The sequence below is a fragment of the Ictidomys tridecemlineatus genome, chromosome 12 (assembly GCF_052094955.1).
Source record: "Ictidomys tridecemlineatus isolate mIctTri1 chromosome 12, mIctTri1.hap1, whole genome shotgun sequence".
NCBI classification, from domain to species: Eukaryota; Metazoa; Chordata; class Mammalia; order Rodentia; family Sciuridae; genus Ictidomys; species Ictidomys tridecemlineatus.
This window is the reverse complement of record NC_135488.1, coordinates 77,759,311-77,766,752: the sequence shown is the minus strand read 5'-3', so window position 1 is coordinate 77,766,752 and position 7,442 is coordinate 77,759,311.

Genomic DNA, 7,442 nt, shown 5'->3' with positions numbered 1-7,442 from the left:
GTATGTGTTTGTAAAGGTACATATGTGCAGCATGTACATTTATAAGAAATTGTACGTATAGCCAGGCTCAGTGGTGCACACCTGTAACCCCAGAAGTTTGGGAGGCTGAGGCAGGAAGATTGTGAGTTCAAGGCCAGCCTCAGCAAAAGCGAGGCACTCAGCAACTCAGTGAAGAGCTATCTCCAAATAAAATACCAAAATATTTGGGATATAGCTCAGCTGGTAGAGTACTTACCTCATATGTAGAGAGCCCTAGGTTCAATTCCTCAGCACCACAAAAAAGAAAGAAAGAAAAGAAGGAAGGAAGGAAGAAAAGAAAGAATCCCAAAAGGGCTGGGGATATCACTCAGTGGTTAAGCACCCCTAGTTTCAATCCCTGGTACCAAAAATAAAGAAAGAAATTGTACATATGGTAAAAGGTCACATAAATCTCAATAGAGGGAACACTCTTTTTAGTTTCTCTGTGACCAAATTTATCTTTTAATATTTTTAATTGCTGAAATAATATGTGCCCATTTTAAGAAAGTAAACAAAGTTTTATGAAGAAAAAGTGAATAATCTTGTCTACCTTCCCCCTCCCTCATGAGGTTAACACCGATATTTGCCAATATGTAGGGTAAAGCCTCCTGAAGGGAGTTCTAAAAAACAGTTTTAAAAAGAAACCAAACTCAAGGCAAACTGATTAGAATGAGATAAAGAATGGTATTGTTTTTTTTTTTAAAAAAAAATTTAATATTTACTTTTTAGTTATAGGTGAACATAATATCCTTATTTTATTTTTACGTGGTGCTGAGGATCCAACCCAGTGGTGCTAAGGATTGAACCCAGTGCCTCACGCATGGTAGGCAAGCGCTCTACCTCTGAGCCATAACCCAGCCCCAAAACAGCATTCTTTTGAGAAGAGAAATAGTTAAGAAATGAAGGAGAAAAACACAATAAAGGAAAGACTCATGTCCTCAGCATGGAAAGAGAGTTAAGTAGCACAGCTGTAGGTTTTTATGGTTTAGATCTTAAATGTCCCCAAAGTCCACCTGCTAAAGGCTTGGTCCCCAGTTAATGGTGCTATTGGGAAGTGGTGGATACTGCAGGAGATGGAGCCTCATTGAAGGAGGTAGGTGATTGGGAACTTACTCCTGAAGGGTATATTGGGATCCCATCCTCCTCTCTCCCCCTCCTTCCCGGCCTCCATGAGGTGAGCATTTCTTCCTCCACATGCTTCCACCATGATGAGCTGCCTCGCCACAGGACCAAAGGCAACAAAGCAAAGAGACCAGGGACTGAAAACCCAAACTAAATCTTTCCTCCTTTTAAACTGATTTTTTTCTCAGGTATTTTGTTACAGTGATGAAAAGCTAACATGTAGCTGAATGTTTAAATTAATGCTGTTGAGGTAGGAATGGTGAAGAACTATTAAGTGGTTACAGACCTAGGGAGATGGTAGAAGGAAGTATTTGAAAATTCAGACCATTCATAATTGATCAGCGAGTTTCCATTGTTATAGAGAAATAGCAAGCACCCAAGAGTTCGTTTCAATAGATATTTCCTCTCAAGAATTTTGTCACATGTCCTTTGAAAATGATCCAGTCACCTTCTGCTCTACCCTAAGAATTCTTGAGATTGTGGCTGAACATTCCGCTAACGCCAAAAGGAAATCTCGTCCCTCCTCCCTGGAGAGAGGACTTCAATAACCTCAAAGGGAAATCTGGAAACGGTTTGTCCGCTGAGATGCAGAATAAAGAACCTATATTCTCCCCTGCGATGTGTGCAAGAGAAATTTGGCCCAACATTCCAAAAAGGGCTCAAAGCCAAGGAAACTTCACAGTTGTTCTGGAGAACAAGATCCAGGGTAGCCGGTGCTATCTGGGTCCATTGGAGGATCCAAAAGTGGCCCAACATAGCAGAGAAGATACTTAGGAGAGGTATTAGCCAGCAACTGGAAAAGGAAGAAGTCAGGACAGAAAAACACTCATCACCCTGCGGGGTCACCACCCTAACCCCCAGAATAAAGAGGAGGCTTCAGACTCCAGGGACCACCTTCCAGCTGCAAAAATGTTATAGACTGAGCATCTTTGTCTTCCAAGGAGACCAGAACAAAGATCAAATAATCCAGGGGGCGGAGAGTGGGACTAGAGAAGGCCCTGGCTCCCTGACCTTAACAGGAGCACGTGATTCGGAAGCTTTGTTGTATCACAGAGTGAGCAAGTCTCTTGGCCTATGAAAATACATGTGCTCACAGTTATTTCATAACTACTTAGAGTTCTCTTAACCTCCCCCCATCGCTAATTATTATTCTTAAAGAGACCAGGTGTCTTGACTTAAACTTCAAGGTGTTGGAAATAATCACGGGACATGAATCCGGTGGTGGCCGTGTATCTGAAGCCGTGGTCTGACAGTCCTCTGATCTGGCTGCATATTTGAATAATCTGAAAGAGTTTCAAAATGTCGATACCTAGAACCCATCCTCAGAAATTCTGACTTGATGATTCTGGGGTAAGGGAAGCTTATCCATATTACTTTTAGAAGTTCCATAGGTGATTTGAATGAGCAGATATATGTGAGAGGCAGAGATCTAACAGATTCTGGATCCTTGGGATCCTGATTCCTTCCTCCATAATCACCCCTTCCTGTGAGGGGCACAGAGAAGCAAACAAAACAAGAAACATTTTCTTAGTAAGGAAGGCCTTTGCTTGTGCCTAAATACCCAAACCAAAACCAGCTGAAAGGCTGGTTCTTTCTCTCCACTCCCATCTCCAAACTCAAGCCTGGCTCTTGATCACTGTAGTAAGAGTGACAGTCATACTTATCAACGAGAAGTGGGAGAAGAAACACAAGGTAAGCCAGAGACTCATTCTCAAGACCTAGGGTGGTGCTGACCTGGGCCTCTCCCAGGTAGACAGTGGGGAGAAGGATGTAGAAAGGGGCAGAAGGGACACTAGTCCTCTAGGGAACTCCTCCAAAACTGTTGTGCTTAATCCCAGATGAAGAAAAGACAGAATGAAGACAGATGGGACTCTACGGAAGCAGGTCAGACTCTAGGTGCCCGAAGATAGGAAGACGGAGGCCAAGGAGAGGCAGTGGACAGAAGAGAAGCCTAGGCCTCTTCAAAGAGGGGAACCAATCTGTCATGGCTCTGGCTAGATACACAGCCAGTCAAAGGACACGCAGGCTCAAGGATAGAAAGAGAAAGACCCCCAGCTCCGTGGCACACCACACTGAAGCTGACCTTGACAAACACATGGAAAAACTGGATAAGATACAGGCAAGAGGAAGTTTTGATGTGCAGGCAAACTCAAAAGAAAGTTGAAGCTAGCAGCCAAGAAAGTTCTAAAACTGGAGAAGCAGGCCCACGAGCTGACACGACGGTAGTCCTGGGGTGCACTGAACCCTTATTGCACTGGCAATGAGGGCAGGATCCGATGCAACGCGGGGCCTAAGACCAGGAATCAAGACACAACCAGGACCCTCAAAGAGCTGCCCCCTTCCTTCTAATAGGCTTTGAAAAATAGTCTGCTAGGCCAGAGAGGAAAAAGGAAGTCTGCCTGGGACAGTGAGTAGGAAAAAAAATATCAATCAGGGATACAAACAAAAAGTGTCTAATAAATAAAACCACAAGTCTGTGGAGGCGTAAGTTCTAGGTTACATTATCTATATGGTAGAAGGATCCCAAGCTAAAGAATAAAACCAGAAAACTGGCTTAGGTACATCAAACTCCTCATCTTACAGAAACAAACACAAAAGTGACCCAAAGTGATACCCCCACAAGCCAGGAAGCACAAATACCTCAAATGTGATAACTAGCACCTGCTAAACTTGTCCCCTGATAAAAATTGATAAGGCACACAAGATAAGAAACCATAAAAAGGGAGAGTCAGAAGAGGCCATACATGGGAGAAACCATACTGTTAGAACACAAGTAATAAGACCAACTTTAAAAAACCACATATTTAAAATGAGTAAATTACATATTTAAAATGAGTAAATTACATATTTAAAATGAGTAAAAAATTTGTCCATTTTAAAGGAACAGATACTAGAAGAGTAAGAGAAAAACATGATGAGTAGAGGGAAAGACAGATTTGAAAGTGAACCAAAGAGATTGATTGGAAATAAAAAATATGGTGCGTTGAAATGAAGAATTTAATGAACGAGTTAAACAGATAATGTAACCTGAGAGAAGAGAAAATAAATGTTTGGTCTAGAAGGTCGAGGCAAAGGAACTTTCTAGACTACAACCTAGGGAAGTTGGGAGATGTGAGAAAAAAAAATGAAAAACTATGTCTTATATCATGTTAATTCTGGAAAGAGAAGAGAGAAAATGGAAAATATCAGACATTAGAAGAGTTAATAACTGAGAATTTCCCTGAATTATAGGAAGACCTCAGGCTCAAGAAGCATAGCAAGTATTGGAAAGATAAATATAAATGAATCTTGGGCTGGGGATGTGGCTCAAGCAGTAGCACGCTCGCCTGGCATGCGCGGGGTGCTGGGTTCGATCCTCTCAGCACCACATAAAAATAAAAAAATAAAGATGTTGTGTCCACCGAAAACTAAAAAATAAATGTTAAAAAATTCTCTCTCTCTCTCTTAAAAAAAATAAATGAATCCACCCTAAGAAATTTTGCAATGAAATAGCAGAAAACAAAAATAAAATTTTAAAACAAATCAGAAAGAAATAATGAATCACCTACAAAGTAATAACAAGTAGAGAGACTTGTAAGCAAATCAAAACCATGCCCCTAAAGACCTTAAAAGAGTGTACTATAGGGATATTGCTACAACGATGTTCATAGCAGCACAATTCACAATAGCTAGGCTGTGGAACCAACCTAGATGTCCTTCAATAGATGAATGGATTAAAAAATGTGGTATTTATACACAATGGAGTACTACTCAGCACTAAAAAATGACAAAATCATGGCATTTGCAGGGAAATGAATGGCACTAGAGCAGATTATGCTAAGTGAAGCTAGCCAATCCCTAAAAAACAATGTCATCTTTGATATAAGAAGAGCAACTAAGAACAGAGCAAGAAGGAAGAGCATGAGGGGAAGATCACCATTAAACAGGGACGAGAGGGGAGCTGGAAAGGGAAAGAGAAGGGAAATTGCATGGTAAAGGAAGGAGACCCTCATTGTTATACAAAATTACATATAAGAGGAAGTGAGGGGAAAGGGGAAAAAAACAAGAGAGAGAAATGAATTACAGTAGATGGGGTAGAGAGAGAAGATAGGAGGGGAGGGGAGGGGAGGGGAGGGGGGGATAGTAGAGGATAGGAAAGGTAGCAGAATACAACAGACACTAGTATGGTAGTATGTAAAAAAGTGGATGTGGAACAGATGTGATTCTGCAATATGTATATGGGGTAAAAATGGGAGTTCATAATCCACTTGAATCAAATGTATGAAATATGATATGTCAAGAGCTTTGTAATGTTTTGAACAACTAATAATAAAAAAATTAAAAAAATAATAAAATAATAACCAAAAACTTGAAACAATCCGAATGTTCATGAACTGCTAAATGAGACAACACTGGTATATCTATGAATAAAATACTATTCAGCAATGAAAAGGAATAAACTAATGCTATATGAATAACCCTCAAAATCATTATGGTAAGAGAAAGTCATGAAGGACTGCATATTGTAGGACTCTATTTATATGACATCTCTACTGGCAGATGACCTGTCACTGAGGGAGCTAAGACTGACAGAAAATGGTAATGAGGGAACTTTAGGGGATGATAAAAATGTTCTAAAATTAAATTGCGGGGCTGGGGTTGTAGCTCAGTGGTAGAGCGCTCGCCTGGCATGCACAAGGCCCTGGGTTCGATCCTTAACACCACATAAAAATAAATAAACGAACTAAAGGTATTGTGTCCAACTAAAAAATAAATATTAGAAAAAAAATAAATTAAAATTAAATTGCGGTGATGGTTGCACTAAATATTATTGAACTGTACACTAACAATGGGTGAATTATCTGGCATATAAATAATATTTCAATAAAGTTATTCAAAGAATCCATGGACAATAACAACAGCAAAATGTACAAGGCCCTGGTGACGTGAAAGAACAGATAAGCCTGATCCAACACAAATGATTCCAGGAATTAGAAAAGAATAAGTTTCCCCATCATTTGAGATGCTAATAAAATATGAGATTCAAATCTAAGCATTCTGATTCCAAGTATAGACTCTCATCTGTCACACAACTGCCTCTGTCTCTGTGTCTGATGAATTGGGAAGGGCTTCTTAAATAACACAGAAAATGGACAACCATGCAGGAAATGATGAATTCCTGCTCCATTAAAATGTGAGATCATTGTATGACGAAAAAGGCCATATGTAAAGTGAAAGGACACAGCAGGAGGAGAGATTTGCAATTCATCATGTTAACAAAGAAATGATTAATGTATCGAAATAGAAGAAAATACAACAAATCAACAAGAAAAAGCCACACCCCAGTGGAAAAAGAGCAAAGGACAGGAATATTCAGTTAATAGAAGAGCATCCTCTAAAGACCAATAAACATCTGAACAGACTCCCACCCTCTCTATCAATCAGGAAGTGCCAGTTATAATCACAAGTGACGTAGCATTTCACAATTACCAGCATGACTAAAATCTGTTAATACCAAAGGCTAGTCAGGATGTTGAATAATAGGAAGTCTGCGATATGACAGGGTGTAAATTTGCATGACCATTGAGAAGAGCAATTCTGCAATATCTGTTGATGTCAATGATGCTCACATCCTTCCAGGAAAAACTTTCACCTTCAGTTATGTGTTGCTCAGAGAGGGAAAGGACAAGGTACACATCCAGGTGTCCATTGCAGCCTTGTTTATAACGTGGACACGCGAGGAGCACCAACGTCAGTTAATAGTGCAACAGGAAATCATGGTTTCATAATCGTACAATAAAACATTCTATTTCGTAATCATACAATAAAACATTATATCATTGATGTTGCTATTAAACTTTAAACACAGTTTAATAGAAAAAGTACAGTTGAATGAAAAAAGTAAGTTAGAAAAAGTTGTGTTTGATAGGCTATCTTTGTGTAAAATATTAAAACACACAAAAATATATAGATATAATGGATGAGAACAGTTGTATATATGAATAAATATATAGAGAAAGCATGAAAACATGGCAGGACAAATTCATATTTAATAACATCAACAATAAAAGATTTATTGTCTCTGGGGAGAGGTAATGTCTCCTCAATTGACAACAGGCAGGCATTTCAACTGTAGCTAAGATTCTCTCTCTCTCTCTCTCTCTCTCTCTCTCTCTCTCTCTCTCTCTCTCTCTTTCTCTTTTTCTTTTTTGGTTGTTGTTGTTGTCTTTTAATATGAAGCAACTATGGCCAATGGTTAACAATTTAACAGCCTGCGTATAGGTTAATTTGTGCTACTATACTTTATCTATATTTTATTTTAT